Genomic DNA, 18,846 nt, shown 5'->3' with positions numbered 1-18,846 from the left:
TGCCCTTAGTCACCTCTTGCGACACACATGGAATTACCAGTGAGCTGGTACTCAATGTGCCGGCGTCGGAAGGATGACAGGCTGAGTCAACCCCCCTGGCATTAATTCAGCGATCGACCGGGATTCAAACCCAGGATTTGGATCCCAAGGATAGGATCCCAAGCCGGCACCCTAACCGCTAAGCCAACACCAGGCTCACCTGGTGAAAATGCATTGCTGTTTTCGTATTTTAACTCTCATTGGTTCACTTTATTTATTTTTTTCAATAAATTGTTTGCACCTCGTGAACCCTTGTGATGTCGAAACACAAAAGGATGTTTGCATTTCTCCGATTGTTTTCACATGACACTTTTCCTGCGATTCTCAAATGCTTTGTCTGTCCCGTATCGCCGCACGCGTGCGTTTGTCATCGCCACATTCCCATCGCCATCTTTGCAGCACTCCGATGAGCGCACAGAGATGACCATTAACCCAAGAATAATGGCTGGTGTGATGTTGACGAGTAGCCAAACAATGCGGAATATAGGCGGCCGAGAGAAGGGATATAATTATGATGATGGGAACCGTGGGTGATGGTAATGATTTCCTGGTGAGATGGCAAGCAAGAACCATCCCTGCATGGGAAAATGACAAAATGAGCAAATTATGGGGATGCTATATGAAATTTGGTTATGCAAGACTGTGTTGCTACGCAGGCCAAAGGATGTTTCTCCGACGCCAGCCCAGTGGAAAGGAAATCGAGTGTCTGTGAGTTGTGCTTTACCAAATACCCTCTCAAAAACAATGAAAAAATGATTCCTGCATATTTTTTTGCCTTCCAAATACATTCCGCAAAATTTAAATTCTGTCAATGTCGCTATAATCTCCCACCCCCATGGGGCTTTGTCACGGCAGCCAATAGCGCAGCATGATGAGGCACAACTTGTCAGGCAGTGCAGACACAAAGGCAGCACCTGCTTATCTCACACAGCCAGCCACACGCCTGCCACACTAATGCAGTGTGTCTTCCCACACCCTCCCACCCGCCTCTGGTACCAAATCCACGTACAGTCCCAAAATACAAGACTCCATCTCCCTCATCTCCACTAGGCCCTGGCACAACATGTGCCCTCGGCTTGCCTTCGTCACCGAACTACTGTTGTCTACCGGCAGCACCTGTTGCGCTGTTGTTTGCCTCCAAGCTCCTCGGTTTGTCTGCGCATTTACTCTGACATGACGTTGCTTGCGACTATATTTTTCGTTGTTGTGATCGTTGTACTTTTGGCTTCATTGACCACTTCAGAGTGAAATGAGAGTCAGAGATGCGACAGCCACCTTCTCTTTGCTCCACACTTTCTTCTCATACCCTCCACATCTGCAATATATCGGTGAACGCACCATTTCAGTCTTTAGCAGAGGCCTTGCTCATGTCAGACACAACTCTGGCTCAGAACTTACAATGTGCACAAACTGTCTTTCACGTTCATTCTGCTTGGCCAAAACCAAAGCGGAACCAAAGTAACCACGTTGTAACAGCCTTGGTCATAACGGTGATGCCTCTCTGATTATTCAAGTTCAAAATTGTTTATCAAATCCAGAATAATCTATAATAATCCTACTATAATTCACCAAATGTCCATCTCAGTTCCCAGGTACCGCAAAAAGGGCCGAACCGATCACAACGAAATTTTGGGTGGGTATTCCTGGGACCCCCTGGAGTAAAATAGGCTACATTGTTTTTCCAATTTTTCCCAATTTTTCCAATTTCCAATTTTTCCAATTTTCCAGTTTTTCCAAACACGAATAAAATATGAATGAATGATCGTTTTAAGGCCATTTTTCCCCGCTAGAGCGGGGGTTAGCCTTGCGGGCCCCATGACAATCATGGTTCCCTGTTTGAGGCAATGTTTTTATGGCCGGATGCCCTTCCTGACACCAACCCTTGGTCACGCTCTTACGATGCGCAGGGATACGGTGTACCTATTCTAAATCGTGGTACACACCGAGATAATTCATCCCAGCAAGCTGGTACTCAATTTTCCAACCTCGGAAGGATGACAGGCTGAGTTAACCCCCCTGGCATTAATTCAGCGATCGACCGGGATTCGAACTCAGCATCCTTGGATCCCAAGCCAGCACCCTAACCGCTAAGCCAACACCAGGCTTTTATTTTTTCCAAACACGATTGAATAATATTTACCGATATGAACAGTGATGTGGCTTTTATTGAAATTCTACAAATACTGTTTAGATTTTGATGATTTGCATGTGATATGATTTAACGGATGTTTATAAAAATCGTTTAAAATAAAAAAGCCTTCAATTTCTGATATTTGGCCTTTTCATTTGGGCCTCCCAATTGAAGCCCCGCCCATAGGACGGGTACCGTTGCTAGTAATAATAATACTATGAAGTCCCTTACAAGGAACTTGTACACAAAAGAAGGTTATTAGGCCCATCAAAGCCTGCACTGCACAATGATTGCCAACCTATGGCTCTTTGTCCATCCTCTATCCTTTTTAAATGATGACCAAGCAAGGAAGCAGCACACGTATCATTTGAAATCTTTTGTATGACTATCATGATTCAAACCACTGACCTCGCAGACCCAGAGCGCATGCTCTAACCACTCCGGCACAAAGTATGGTCGCACCACTCCAGCAATTATCATAGCAATTGTCTCTGTTGTGGGTCAAACATGAAACAATATGGCTTACAGGCTACAAAATGAAGTGTTACATTTCATTTGTTCCATCACATTCTCAATTTCTCAACGGAAAGTGAAATAACGGCCCGTGCAAGACCTTGGCTGTTTGCTGCTATGCCATACATCTTATTTTGCTTCATCGCATCCTCCAGAATCGTTCGTATAAATAATAACCTCCTCTCAATTGCCCTTGTTTGTTGTTTTCTGTATACAGAAATCTTGGCTCCTGGGGGAGCTAAACGACCGGGAAACTCGTTTAGACTGACAAATGGCCAAACAGAAACAAAGATATAGATATCGCATATGAGTGGATGAGTTTGCAGAAAGGAAAGGAAAGAAAATTGGTGGGAGAGTGAGTATCAGTGAGAGGAGAAGAGAGCAGGGGTAGGTTTGGAAGAGAGCATGAGCCAACAATGGGCACCACTCTTGAAAGACTAGAATCAGAGGCACAAGATGGAAGGAAGTCAGTTTCACACACGAAAGAATATACGGATAAAGGAATGGAGGTGAGCATTCAGCTTTGAATCTGGGAGAGTAACCAGGTGTGGGGATTTTGAAGAACTCATGAGTCTTGGATAGCCTGGGAGACGACTGAGGGATGAGAGAGAGGGAGAAGTGAGGCGAAGGAAAATTGAGAGTCTCCAACCTGGTGCAGTGGATGAGAAGCAGACGTTGGGACACTGGCACCTGTCATGATATGCCAATCACGCAGAGTTCTGTAGACCCTATCGCCTCCAGGTGGGTAACATACTCCATGATACTTTGGAAGGAGACCTTATGCACTCTAATGAGTTCTCACTGCCTCAGAATGGGCTTAGCTTTGTGGAGAATACAGAGGAATCTGCCTGCCTAAGAAGCCACTTTGGCGATGTGATCCACCCCAAACACTTGGTGACAAATTGAAGCTGAGGAAATACAGGGACTGCACCTCTTCCAGGGCTCTCTCCCACCCATGTTTCTCTCCCCCACCCTTCCAAATTCCCTCAATGGGGTATTGGCCACCATCCTCTTATGTCGTCAACCCCTTTCCGACCCAGAGTTTTTGTTACTTTTATGAACCTTGTTCATTCATTTATCATATTTTTATATTGCCCACTGCTACATTGTCCGATATGAACAGTATGTACAGTATGTACAGTATATATATATATATATATATATATATACATACATATATATACATATATACAGTATATATATACATATATATATATATATATATACATATATATATATATATACATATATATATATATATATATATATACATATATATATACATATATATATATTGTTACTGATCGCGGACAGATGTTATATTGACCGAGCGGTGGTGTATTACCGCGACCTAACAGGATCCCTGACTCACCCGATTCACCCAGAACTTTGGCCGTATCGCACCGCAGCTGCCCAATCTGGGAAAAGACGGAAACGACGAAATGCAAGAGGAAAAGGAATAAAACGAGAAGACGGACAGAAGAGTAATTGGATTTATTATTTACACAAGCAAAAAGGAGCAATCAAGGTTTATTTACAACACATAAGACGCAGGTGACACAGTGCAAATTTTAGCTTACCTACAGTCTTAATTAACCCAGGACAGAACAAACAAAAGACAGACTCACGCGGGGAATGACAGGAATGGCAGGTGGATGGCTGGAGGTGAACGCTTGGTGGAGCCAACGCGGAGCTTGGTGGAGCTTTGGTGGAGGTGAACGCTTGGTGGAGCCAACGCAGAGCTTGGTGGAGCTGAACGCTTGGTGGAGCCAACGCGGAGCTTGGGGGGTTGGTGTGACGGGTTCTCTCTCCTTCCCTCACAAGCTTCAGGACTCTTTCTCTCTCTTTCTTAGTCCCACCCAGTCCAACAACTTCCTCTCTTGCTTAGTCCAACTCAAGGCCTTCCTGTCTTCTGATCTCCTCCCTCCTCGACTCCTCACCGCAACCAACGCAACCACTGACCGCCACCACCGACTCCTCACCGCAACCAACTGACCACCGACTCCACTGCCTGACTCTTCACGACTCTCTACTGACGACCAACTCTTTGTGACCAACTCAGACCAACTCACAACTCACTTCCGTGCGCGTCTTTTATAGCGCCTCCAGCGATTAAGCCGCCGGCGTTTTGGACACGCCCATCGGGGTGCTCACCTCGGCCCTGGTTGGTCGCGCGACCCTCGGGCTCCGCCCTGGATGACGACGGGCGGGCACGCCCCTCTTCCCCTCTATGACGAGGTGGAGACACGCCTTTCTTCCCCGACTCGAGCCTCGTGGTCAATGGCGGTTATTGGAGGGGAGGTAATTGGGAATCGAGGGCTCAGCAATGACGAAAGGGGATGTGATAGGAAATGGAGGTTTTGGGGATGGGAATGAAAGGGGATCTATTCTCTTTCACTGGTGCAATGGAGTACTTCAATTAATGGGAGACACAGCCTTACCCTAGAACACAGAATAAGAGATAACTATCAACAGGGGTATTCTATTACTTGGCTGACGTGTATGCTTGTGGACTAATTATGGGATGCCCTTTCACCTTTACACAGCTCCGGAGGTAGGGGGGCGCAGAATAAACAATAATAATAATAATACAGCACACAATCAAAAAAATACAGTCCTCATCTCCGCAACAATATATATACATACATATATATATATATATATATATATATATATATATATATATATATGTATATATATGTATATATATATATATATATATATATGTATATATATAAATATATATATATACGTATATTATATATGTATGCTGGTCATTTTCTTGATTTCTGTGCTGTTTAGGCCAAAATCTCTGGGTACTGATATCCCAATCATCAATGCTGTCTTTTCATTTTTGTTCCTGAGTACAATATCTGTACGCAATGCTTTGTTTTCTATGTTCATGCTCTATGGAATCATCAGGTCGTATGTGAGCATGACGTCCTCATTTTCAATGATTGCCCTTGGTTCGCGTTTCCATGGGTTTTCTGTAACTGGGATGTTTACATTTTTGCAGATATGCCAATGAATCATTTAGCATACTTTGTTGTGCCATTGTGTGTAAAGTTGTTCTGATAATAGTTTTTTGCATCCCAAGAGCAGGTGACTCGTACTTTCTGTTTCTGTCTTGCAGAATCTATACTTGTCTGTCTGGCTCATTCCCGCCATCTTTTTAAATCCAGTGGTGTAGTGGTCTTGATTTTGGGCATTTATTATGATTCGTTCACCGTCCCAGTTGAGCTGACCTTTCTTAGCCATTCCAATGAGCCTTCTTTGTCTATCCCCACTCTGTGCAATTCTTTTTTGTATTCTCCTGCTGTTTTATCATTCTCCCTTTTTATTTTGTCTTTTGTTTACATCTGCATGCACTTTATCACCACAAATGTGGGACGCTGTCAAAAGGTTTATTTTAGTCTATCCAGGCGGTGGACAATTTAGTTCTTCGCATTTTGCAATTTTTCACAACACCCTCTCTTACATCTCTTTTGCTCTGCCTCTAAACCTCCTTGCTGTTTAGATGATGGTACCTCATTTATGTGATGATTCCTGTCAGCAGTTTGTATGTAGTTGGTAGGTATGTTATCGGCAGATATTTGTGGGGAAGTTGGGGTTTTTTTTGTTTGTTTTTTGTATACTGAATCGAGGCTCGTGAAAGAGCTAACATTTACTTCACAAACAAATCAACCAGACAAACAAAATATATAAAAAGAGGGAGCGGAAGACAAGATGGGGAGAGAAGGGGAAGCACACAAACACAACATTTGAGAGCAGGGAGATGTGTGGGAGGGAGAGGGCTTGGGGGGAGGAGGCATGGGAAGGGGGGGGGGGGGGGGTGGGAGAAGTATAAAACACAAGGACACCAAGGACTTACAGGACAGAAGTTGGTATTTCAAAAAAGTGGAATTGGGGTGAAATTAGCGGGGGTAGAAAAGATCAAGGTTTTGGATGGGGGAAGATAAGAGATGGTGGTGAACAGCTGTTTTAAAGACCTGGAGGGTGGAGTGGGATTGAAGAGAGTGAGGGAGTTTGTTCCAGAGGCAGGAGAAAAGAGGAATGAAGGAGTGAAGGTGAGCAGAGAGTCTTGATTTTGGCAGTTTAACCATAAGAGGGTTGCAGGCAGATCTTGTGCGACCTGTAGGAATATTTGCGGGACAGAGCCCAGAGAGAGCTGGGGGGGCAAGGCCAGAGAGGAGTCGGTAGAAGACGGAAAGACCACCAACCTGCCTGTGGTGAGTGAGTGAGAGGCCCTTGGAGTTAGCTTCATGGGTTTCCAAAATTGGGTTTCCTCCAATTTTGGGATGGGAAAGGTGTTCCCTTCTATGAGCCACTCATCCACTGGTTTTTCCTCTTGGATCAGTTTGATAAATGTCCTGGCGTAGAGATTGTGAAGAGCATCAAGTTGTTTTCGGCAGAAATTTGGAATTCCATTTGGGCCTGGTTCTTGAAGTTTGGCATTTTTTAAAGTTGTTTTCTAATTTTCTCTCCATCAATAAATCACTGGGGCATTTCCTCGAGATGTTGCTTTTTCTTTTCCAACCTTGGGGTCCATTCTGCTTCCTTGTTGTTATTTTCGATCTTCAAAAATTCCATTCCAGAATTTTTCCAGCTTTTGTTTTTCAGGGGGAATGGACACATTCTGGTTTTGTTTCCCTAGTTCGAGGTAGAATCTTTTCAGGTTATTTTCAAACATATCATTTTGTTTTCTCCCTTTTTTGAGTTTGGCAGTTTTTTTTATCTCTTACAATCTCTATTTTTGAGTGTGCTTTCAGCATCCATTACCTCCATGTCTTTATTTCCAATTTTGTATTTGTTTTTTTATTTTTTAGATCTTTTTTAGTTTTGAGCTTCGTTTTCCCCTTATAAATTGTTGTATTTGTCCCGTTTATTTTCCCAGTTGCTCCCTTTGTGTCTCCAGTCTCTGTCTGTAGGGGCTGATTTTCTCTTCTTGCAGTGTTGTTTTCTTGTTATTTTTTTTCTTGTCTGAGCAGTGCTGCTGCAAACCTCATGGTATTGAGTTCCTTTACTTTAATGGGGATTATTTTGGTACCAATTCCTTGAGTGCTTTGTTGGATTTTCCCAACCAGCATTTTTGGCCATTTTTGGCCATTTTGGCCTGTTTTCTATCTTGAATAGTTGTGGTCTTTCCCCTTATGGTGTTACTCTCATCTCCACTATTTTGTTTGCAAACTCTTCTTCCAGTCTTCGCTGGGACAAATTCCTTTCCTTCTCCCTTTTTCCTTCATCCCCTGCAACTGCATAGGTGTTTTCACTCGGTCCATGACTGGAGGTCGAGTCTGTTCGCACTCTGCATTATGGTGGTTCTGTGTCTCCTCCCCCTCTGTCTCACCTCACCTTGCCGCTGGATCCCCAGTGACGCTTCACATTTCAAACCCTTGCTTCATCGTGCAGCCCCTCCCCGCAATCCATTGCTGCAATCCATTGTGGCCTCTTTTCTACCATCCTTCTGTCCACCCCCTGTGGAGCATTTGGCTCCCTTCCTTCTCATGTCTTCTTCTGCTTGGGTTCTGGCCTTTACGTGTATCTCTTTTACTAACGAGGTACCCATGCTATGCACGTTTGGGAAGCCAAAAGCAAACAAACAATGTGGAAAGAGTGAATGCTAAACCATGGAACTAATAAATTTCACTTTCCTGTGCCACCTTCAGTCGAACATCAGACATGGACAGCAGGTTCGTGAAGGACTTGGGCAAAAAAACATACCCCATCTGAATGGTTCTACCCCAGTCAATGGCGATCCTCAAATGTCACAGTTAGAAAGTAGAAACCCTCACGTCATTTCCTCATTCATATTTAAACACAACATCTCTATTTTCATTCCAAGCAGCATCATTCCAATTACACATTAATACTATAACAAAATACTGTGTTAAATCACGGTTGTATTGAGATATTATCAATCCAGCCCATTGTCGTCGTCTGTTCATTTCCGGATTCGGGAGCAGGTCTGTATCGAGCCAATTTCAAGATCATAATTTTATTGAGGAATTTATGGAACCTCCTACCTACCTTACAACATCCTCTGGGACCCCAAAACGTTCCACAGAAGGTTTGGCGGGCTAGCCCCAAAACTGAGGGAGTAGTTTGGGGACGGACGGACATACACTCCTGTTTTATCATATAGATTTGATTTTTATTTAGGAATTTGTGTTGTTGATGCAACTCCTTCAAATCTGTTAGATGGAAACCTCTCTGCGCTGGTTGTCAATATGGTCTTTGGGAGTTGGTCCTAAAATCTATCCCCCCTACTGGCCATCCTCCACTGTTCATGTATTGCATAGACTTTACAGTAGGAAATGGCCTCCTTATTCTCTATGCTACGTTTATTTTTTGTTTCGTTTTTGAGACAGGTAGCACATCCACAGCCTCTTGGCTTGGTGCAAATCCTTGTACCCTTGTGAGTTTGTGTTTCTTCGCACTAGAGGAGGTGCAGATTTCATTCATTGCAGCGAGCATTCCACCTGCTCGTTGCCGCCGCACAGACTCAGTATAAGGGGTCTGTGTCTCATAATTTGTTTAATTCTCCTTTGTTTCCAACACACGTTTCATTTGTGGAAGACATTTCCTTCCCCCTAGCCCTTCTCCACCCCCTCCTAGGCATGGCATTAAAAAAATTTTATCCACCCAGTTTCGTTGAAGACTTTTCCCCTTCCACTGCCCTTCCCCCGCCCTCCCTTGGTTCATCGAGAGAAGTTTCTCATCTCGGGGTTCGAATAAATGTTCCAGGCTGCTCGCTGTGTGTGCGCGCGCATGTGTGTGCGTGTGCGCGTGTGTACGTGTGCCTGTGTGTGCGTGCAATTGAGAACAGAAAGTTTCACAGGCAGTGTATAACATCACACCAATGGAAAGTCAAAAAATATATGTAACCACAAATCATTCCATCAAATTCGTCCAACGGATAATTTACTCGAATGAGAAAACTTCGTTCTTTTGGAAACTAACGGATTCTCAAACAAATAGAACCTCAGGCTCCATACTAATGCATATGTGGCAAGTTGGAGGTTGGTCGGAATTGAAAGCGGGATTTTATTTTACTTAATTTATTCAACGTGACAGGAAGTGAAGTGATAGTGCACGCGGAATCCTGGAGGGTTATGAACGTAATGTGAAAGAGTGTGTGTGTGTGTGTGTGTGTGTGTGTGTGTGTGTTTGTGTGTGTGTGTGTGTGTGTGTGTGTGTGTGTGTGTGTGTGTGTGTGTGTGTGTGTGTGTGTCTTTGTCTGTTTATCTATTTGTCTGTTTCTATCCATCTATCTTTCTGTCTATCTATCTTATCTATCTATATATCTGTGTTTTGTTTTTGCTTTTTTGTATACAAGATCGAGGCTCGTGAAAAAGCTAACTTCAATCACAAAAAAGGACAAACGGACACACAAAACACACAATAAAGGGAGCGGGAGACAAGATGGGGGAGATAGAGTGAAGCACACAAGTACAACAGCAGAGAACAGGGACAACGGAAGATCCGTGGGAGGGAGAAGGCTTGGGGGGAGGAGGCATGGGAAGGGGGGAGGGGGGGTGTGAAAGGTATAAAACACATGGACACTGCCAGAACTTCTAGGAAAGAAACAACAACAACAACAACATGCATTTTAAGGCCATTTTCCCTGCTAGAGCAGGGGTTAGCCTTGCGGTCCCCATGACAATCTTCTCCATTTTGCCCTATTTTCTGCATCTCCCCTTGTTAACCCCCTTGCCCGCATTTCTTCTTCCACCATCTTGAGCCAAGTCTTTCTCGGTCTTCCCCTTCCTCTACTTACTTCTACATTCATTTCCATCACTCTTCTCAACCAGTCACTTTCATCCTTCCTCAACACATGACCAAACCATCTCAACCTGTTTCTCTTCACAGCATCAATCACAGGCTCTATTCCCATCATCTTTCGCAATTCATCATTTGTCTTCCTCTCTCTCAACGATACTCCACACATCCACCGAACCATTCGCATTTCCACACTTTCCAGCCTTCGTTCCTGCTCTACGTTCATTACCCCTGTCTCGCTCCCATAAATCATAACACTTTTCGCACATGCAGCATACACCTTTCCCTTCAGCTTCAACGACACTCCCCTCCTCATCAGCACGCCACTCAGTTCCCGAAACTTCTTCCATGCACATTTCCAGGAAAGAAAGAAGTCGGGATTTCCAAAAAAAAAAGTGGATCTGGGGTGAATTAACGGGGGTAGAAGAGATCAAGGTTTTGGATGGGGGAAGACAAGAGATGGTGGTGAACAGCTGTTTTAAACACCTGGAGGGATTTAAGAGAGTGGGGGAGTTTGTTCCAGAGGCGGGAGAAAAGAGGAATGAAGGAGTGCAGGTGAGCAGAGAGTCTTGATTTTGGCAATTTCACCAGAAGAGGGTTACTGGCAGGTCTTGTGCGACCTGTAGGAATATTTGGGGGACAGAGCACAGATAGAGCTGGGGGAGCTAGGCCGGAGAGGAGTCAGTAGAAGACAGAAAGACCAACCTACCTGCCTGCGGTGAGTGAGTGAAAGGCCCTCGGAGTTGGCTTCTTCGCGGGAGATTCCAATGATTCTGAAAGTTTTCGTTTCAACAGCGTGAAGCCGAGCCAGGTGTGAGGCAGGAGCACCAGCCCAGAGGGGAGAACAGTATTCCATTGAGCTGCGGATGAAAGTCTTGTATGTGGTGAGGAGCTCAGGTGTGCCAAGGAAGGACTTCGCACGATGGAGGATGCCCAATCGGCGACTGGCTTTGGAGGCCAGTTTGGATATGTGGTTTTCCCAGGAAAGATCATAGCAGATAGTGAGACCCAAAATCTTGAGTGACAGAACTTCTTGGAGAGGATTGTTCAGAAAGTAAGATGGGAGGGTTGTCCAGTCGGTCTTTTCGAAGAGACGTAGTGAGAGTGTGAGATTTGTCAGGATTGAAAGACGTGTTCCACTTCTTTGACCAGTCTATGATTTTGTCCAGTTCTGCAGAGAGTGAGGAGGATGTAGACTGCCGATCTGATGGATGAGGAATGGAGCGGCAGAGAGTGGAGTTATCAGTAAAGAGATAGAGAGGATTTTCAAGAGAGTCAGAGAGATCATTTATGAAGACCAGAAAAGCACCCAGGCCCAGAACACTGTCTTGGGGAACTCCAGCCTGAACAGGAAGGGGCGATGTGAGAAACCCATTCAGGGCCACACGTTGACTACGACTAGAGAGGAAGTCCACAAGCCATGCGTGGAGATTTCCATGGATACCATAGGAGGAGGGTTTGGTGAGCAGAGCGGGGTGGCAGACCGTATCGAAGGCCCGTGATATGCCAAGGGAGACAGCTCTAATTTCCTGTTTGGCATTGAGGACCACCATCCATTGTTGAGACAGCAGAAGCAGCATGTGCAGAGTAGAGTGACCTGGTCTGAAACCAAATTTATGATCAGAGATCAAGCCATTGGAGAAGAGGAAAGATTTGATATCCGAAGCAATGATGGATTCCATGACTTTGCTGATAATTGGGAGAAGGCTAATTGGTCTGTAGTTGCAAGGATCTGTTTTTCCACATTTTTTGTGTAAAGCGGTGATGTTGGCTGATTTCCAAGCTGATGGCAGATGACCTTGAGCAAAGGAGAGGGTAAAGAGAACAGAGAGAGGGAGTGAAAGAGCGGCAGAGCAGGATTTTAGGACCTGTGGGCTGATGCCGTCTGGTCCAGTTGCAGAATCAGAGTCGAGATTGACAGAAACTTCTCCACCTTATCTAGTTTATACAGTCACGTGAAAAGGTAAGTACACCCCATGGAAAGTTTTGACTTTTTCAACATATTTCAACATACAGCTATTTGATCTTCATTTCAACAATATTGACAGATAAAGGTGATATAATATACCAAATATCATGAAACATTTATATTTTGTAGTCCATTGTATCTATCTATAATTCCAGTAATCTCTGTATGTGTGTTTGTTTGTTTGTCTGTGACCGCTGTTTCTCGACAACCACGGGTCCGATATACTTTAAACTTGCCAGGTATATTGCTGGGGACCCGAGGATGTGCCTTTTCAAGGTTTCATATTAATCGGACAATTACTTACCGAGCTATGTCCAAAAAACGATTCAACCAATCAGAGAGCAGCGAGCTATCGCGTGTGCCGAACGTGGCGAACACACTCTGCCTCGGACGGCACATTTGAGAGCGTATTCATTTATTTCACGTTGGCAAACTATGTTGGCGTTAAACTATGTTTTAAAACTAATTAAAACTACTATCTATAATTCCACGGGTCCGATAAAAAACACCGTACTCGCAAGCCGTTCGCTTTGGACCAAACCATTTCATGTAAATAGAGGGGGGGGATTGTCACCATACTCGCAAGCCGTTCGCTTTGGACCAAACCATTTCATGTAAATAGAGGGGGGGGATATAATTTTAGATATATATATAGTACGGGCATGCCCTAGTAATTTAAATGAACATAAATGCAAATTTCACATGTGGAAAAAGTAAGTGCACCCCGACATTTATCACTACTTCAAATACCTAAAATTAGAATCAGGTGCACCAGCTCAGGTGCAAATGATTAGAACATCGTTAGAGAGGATCTAGGAGGAACCTGTCTTATTTAAACCGCAGACATTTAGTTTGGTTTGCTGTTTGTTGTTGAAGTGTGCGGCATCGCCATGCCTAGATCAAAAGAGCTCTCTGAGGCCTTCAGAAAGAAGGTTATAGATAGATGCCTACGAGTCTGGAAAGGGATTTAAAAAGATCTCCAAACAATTTGAAATCAATCATTCGACTGTCCGGAAATCATCTACAAGTGGAGAAGATTCCAAACAACTGCCAACTTGTTCAGGCCAGGCCGCCCCAGCAAGTTCAGCCCAATAGTAAGGGAAACATATGAAAATCTGTTAACTAAATTGTTACCAAAAAATTTCTTCACCAATATGTTTGTAAAGGTGTGTAATAACATGTGTTAAAATGTTGAAGGTCAACTCCCGTGGGAAACCCAGAAAAAAAGCTGTTGAATTCGGGTACCGAAAAATTATTTTCGAGAATTTTTATTTTTTTTAATCGGCCCTTAAGTAACTTATGAGGGGTCAAATAAGGGTTTTTCATGATTCTGAGTTGATTGTTAACATTTATATTTCACCACAGACACTCCTTTGTGGAAAAATAATTTCTAAATATATCTCATTTTCTTCTTTGCAGGACATGGAGTCTAGCAATATGGATGAAGACGTTACCCCACCTGTGCTCAATTGCTTCATCTGTGCACGCTCGGATACACCAGCTGAAAGGCTCATACAGGCAACTCCAAAGGGATACTCAACTTTATTGAAACAAGCAGAAACTGTCGAAAATGTTACTGTTGTGGAACGTATGAAGGAGGCTTAAAAGGAAGGAAAACTGAGGTACCACCAGAAGTGTAAAAATGATCTGTACAACAACTTTGTTGCAACCACCAAGAAGTCAGCTCAAGCATCAAAGGCAGAGAAAGAGTCATCAAAGTTGAAGAGAAGACGCACTACTTGTGAGTTCAGTTCATCAACTGGCTGCAGTTCTAGAAGATCACAGTCAGTTGACCTCCTGTATAAGGATGTATGCATTCTTTGCAACCAACCAGCCCAGCTCTACAAAAATAATCCAGCACAAGCTAGAAAGAAATACAGAGTGCCAGATAATTTGACTGCAGATACACTGAAGGCAAGCTTGCTGAAGACAGCACGGAGTCGCGGGGATGACTGGGGCACTGAAGTCACTGGACGCCTGGAAGGGATCAACGACTTGGTAGCAGAAGAAACACTGTACCATTTGCGATGCAAACTTATGTTTGCGAGAGGTGACAGTTTGTCCAAGACTGATGAGGAAGGAAAAAGGAAGAGAGGACAGAGGAGTATTGATGAGGAGCGAGAGGCAGTTTTTATTGAATTCTGCGAATGGTTAGACTCAGAATTAGAGCATGGGGTAATGAACATGGACCAAGTCCATGAAAAGCTGCAGGAGTTTGATCAGTCACCAGAGAAGAGCCTTTCTTATTCAAAGCATTGGCTAAAGATAAGACTTCTAGAGAAATATGAAGACACCTTGTATTTCACAACACCGGAAAGAAGGGCAGATGTACTCTGTCTCAAAGATGGCACCGACAATATTCTGCGAGTGCATCATGCTAATCTTGACCATGGAGATGAGAAGACTCAGATCATAAAGACGGCACTCAAGTTCATATCCAATGATATTGCCTTGATTGATTTAGGTCCAAAGTCATACCCCACCACACACAGTATGACTGACATCGATAGTCAGCTGACACTTGTTTCTGCAAGCCTTCAGATGTTCTTGAGACCGATTGTCAAGACAGACGAAAGAGTTGCCGTTTGGGGGCAGAATTTTATTAAGGCCTGTCGACCTCGGTCTGGAGTATTGCCACACCAAATGGGGCTTGCCATACAACTTGATCATAGATTTGGGTCAAAATGGATGCTCAACAAGTTCCACCGGCTGGGATACACTGAGTCTTACATGGAGACACAAAACTACAAATACTGCTTCCTTAATAGTAGGAGTGGAGATGATGTTCCAGATACTTCTGGCACTCTTGACACCATTGTGGAGGAAACCGATGAACAGATCAATGATGAGGTTGCGGTTGATGCTGCGCTTGAGGATCAATCAGTGATGACAGCCAAAGTGCCAGCCAGTGAAAGCGAATTGTCAAGTAATGATCAGGTGGTCTTTATGGAGGTTGGGGAAACAAACAATGCAGTCACTCAGTTTGTTGGAGACAATATAGATTTAAACATTGTCTCTATTCACGGAAACACTCCCTTTCACTCAATGGGTTGGATCGAAGTCACCTCTCCGGCACCACCTTTGCCAGATCCACAGACAACAGCAGCTTTCCCCCGGGTGAAGTTGAAGGCAATCGACAAAGCTAAGATCCTGAGAGGAACTGAAGTAAAGATTATGCCATTTACGAACAGGAAACAGATAGGAACGAACGCGATCATATTTCTCCCCCTCGCTGAGCTTTCCTCCTCCCTGGCTCATGATCAGCCACTCCTCACTCCAGGTGACACACTCTGGGCAGTGGGGTGGGTGATCAAAGCCAACGAGCCTGAGTTCCCACACTCCAACTGGAATGGCTGGATGAAGAGAATCCATGCTAATGATGCAAAGCAGAGCACACAGATCGAGTTCCTCCCAGTTATTGAAGGAGACCCTAATGACCTCAACACCATCTTCACCACTCTGAAAGAGTGCATACGGCGCGCTGGGGTCGCTATAGTGACCTTTGATCTTCCGATTTGGCTGAAGGCTGTGAATATAATAAAGCAGGCAAATCTACCCGTCATGATGTTGTTGAGTCTGAAGAAGACATAGACAATGACTGTTGAAACTTCTGACATTGTGAATGAGAAATAACTCTTGAGTATTATATATGTATGTGAAATAAAAGCTACTTTGTGTGTAAATGTAAAAGTGAAAATATAAATGTTAACAATCAACTCAGAATCATGAAAAACCCTTATTTGACCCCTCATAAGTTACTTAAGGGCCGATTAAAAAAAATAAAAATTATCGAAAATAATTTTTCGGTACCCGAATTCAACAGCTTTTTTTCTGGGTTTCCCACGGGAGTTGAACTTCAACATTTTAACACATGTTATTACACACCTTTACAAACATATTGGTGAAGAAATTTTTTGGTAACAATTTAGTTAACAGATTTGTGAAATATCTCATAAAATGCCCTTACTACAAGAGCAGACCGCAAGATGCTGAAAGAAATCTCAAAGAACCCCAGAATGTCATCACGGGACGTACAGGTAGCTGTTGACACTGTTGATGTCAAAGTGCACGAGTCTACCATTAGGAAGAGGCTGCACACATTTGATCTACATGGGAGGTGTGCCAGGAGGAAACCTTTGCTGTCCAGAAAGAACATCAGGGCAAGCCTAAAGTTTGCCAATGAACACCTCGGCAAAGACCAGCACTTCTGGAACGATGTGCTCTGGACAGATGATTCAAAGGTAGAGCTATTTGGCCATAGTCCCAGAAGACATGTTTGGTGAAAACCAAAGACAGCATTTGACCACAAGAACCTGATACCAACTGTAAAGCATGGTGGTGGAAATATTATGGTCTGGGGCAGCTTTGCTGCATCAGGGCCTGGGCAGCTCACCATCATAGAATCCACTATGAATTCTTCATTGTACCAGAGGGTGCTTGAGGATTATGTGAGGCCATCTGTCGAAAAGTTGAAGCTCAACCGAAGGTGGACCTTGCAACATGACAATGACCCTAAACATACCAGTAAATCCACCAAGGAATGGCTGAAAAGAAAGAAATGGAGGGTTCTGGAATGGCCAAGTCAAAGCCCGGATCTAAATCCCATCGAGATGTTGTAGGGGGATTTGAAACGAGCTGTGCATGCAAGAAACCCCTCAAACATCGCACAGCTGAAATAATTCTGCATGGAGGAGTGGGCAAAAATTTCTCCCAGTCGATGTCTGAGACTGGTAGACAGTTTTCAGAAACGCCTACTTGAGGTTGCTTCTGCCAAAGGGGACAATACCACCTATTGGAGCCAAGGGTGTACTTGCTTTTTCCACATGCGAAATTTGCATTTATGTTTAATTAAATTATACAATGGACGACAAAATGTAAATGTTTCATGATATTTGTTATATTATATCACCTTTTTTTTTTTCTTTTTTTTTGTATACAAGATCGAGGCTCGTGAAAGAGCGAACATTAATCACACAGAAAGACAAACCGACACATAAAACATATAACATCGGGAGCGGTAGACAAGATGGGGAGAGAGGGGGAAGGACACAAACAACATTTGAGAGCAGGGACCGAGAGACATGGAGACATCGAGAGATCTGAGAGAGGGCGAGGGCTTTGGGGGGGGGGGGGGGCATGGGAAGGGGGCGGTGGGAGAGGTATAAAACATATGGACACTGCCAGGACTTCCAGGAAAGAAGTTGGAATTTCAAACAAGGTGGATCTGGGGTGAATTAGCGGGGGTAGAAAAGATCAAGGTTTTGGATGGGGGAAGATAAGAGATGGTGGTGAACAGCTGTTTTAAAGACCTGGAGGGAGGAGTGGGATTGAAGGGAGTGAGGGAGTTTGTTCCAGAGGCGGAGAAAAGAGGAATGAAAGAGTGAAGGTGAGCAGAGAGCCGAGATTTCGGCAGTTTAACCATCAGAGGGTTGCTGGCAGATCTTGTGCGACCTGTAGGAATATTTGGGGGACAGAGCACAGAGAGAGCTGGGGGTGCAAGGCCAGAGAGGAGTCGGTAGAAGACAGAAAGACCACCTACCTGCCTGCGGTGAGTGAGTGAAAGGCCCTCAGAGATAGCTTCATCGCGGGAGATTCCAATAATTCTGAAAGCTTTGGTTTCAACAGCGTGAAGCCGAGCTAGGTGTGAGGCAGGAGCACCGGCCCATAGGGGAGAACAGTATTCCATTGAGCTGCGGATGAAAGCCTTGTATGTGGTGAGGAGCTCAGGTGTGCCGAGGAAGGACTTCGCACGACGGAGGATGCCCAGTCGGCGACTGGCTTTGGAGGCCAGCTTCGAAATGTGGTTTTCCCAAGAAAGATCATGGCAGATAGTGAGACCCAAAATCTTGAGCGACAGAACTTCTTGGAGAGGATTGTTGAGAAAGTAGATGGGAGGGTTGTCCAGTCGATCTTTTCGGAGAGACATAGTAAGAGTGTGAGATTTGTCAGGATTGAAAGACATGTTCCACTTGTTTGACCAGTCTGTGATTTTGTCCAGGTCTTCAGAGAGTGAGGAGGCAGCAGACTGCCGATCTGAGGGAAGAGGAATGGAGCGGCAGAGAGTGGAGTCATCAGCAAAGAGATAGAGAGGATTTTCGAGAGAGTCAGAGAGATCATTGATGAAGACCAGAAAAAGCACGGGGCCCAGAACACTGCCTTGGGGAACTCCAGCCTGAACAGGAAGAGGAGATGAGAGAAACCCATTCAGGGCCACACGTTGACGACGATTAGAGAGGAAGTCCGCCAGCCATGCGTGGAGATTTCCATGGATACCAAAGGAGGAGAGTTTGGTGAGCAGAGCGGGGTGCCAGACCGTGTCGAAGGCACGTGATATGTCGAGGGAGACAGCTCTAATTTCCTGTTTGGCATTGAGGACCTCCATCCATTGTTGAGACAGCAGAAGCAGCATGTCCAG

The 18,846-nt window shown here is 44.4% G+C and overlaps 1 long non-coding RNA gene across 1 annotated transcript in view; it reads left to right on the top strand.

Moving 5' to 3' along the window:
* The first annotated feature begins 1,073 nt into the window (after positions 1–1,073).
* The window catches only part of LOC144888323 (uncharacterized), a 93,083-nt gene continuing 75,310 nt past the window's right edge, over positions 1,074–18,846 (top strand). Inside the window, exon 1 of the long non-coding RNA XR_013620917.1 lies at positions 1,074–1,188. This is a non-coding gene — a long non-coding RNA (uncharacterized LOC144888323). The remainder of the gene's footprint in view (positions 1,189–18,846) is intronic.

Source organism: Myxine glutinosa, chromosome 11 (genome assembly GCF_964187855.1).
Source record: "Myxine glutinosa chromosome 11, kmMyxGlut1.1, whole genome shotgun sequence".
Classification (NCBI taxonomy): Eukaryota; Metazoa; Chordata; class Myxini; order Myxiniformes; family Myxinidae; genus Myxine; species Myxine glutinosa.
Note: the sequence above shows the minus strand (reverse complement) of the source record. Positions and strands in the feature narration are given on the sequence as shown.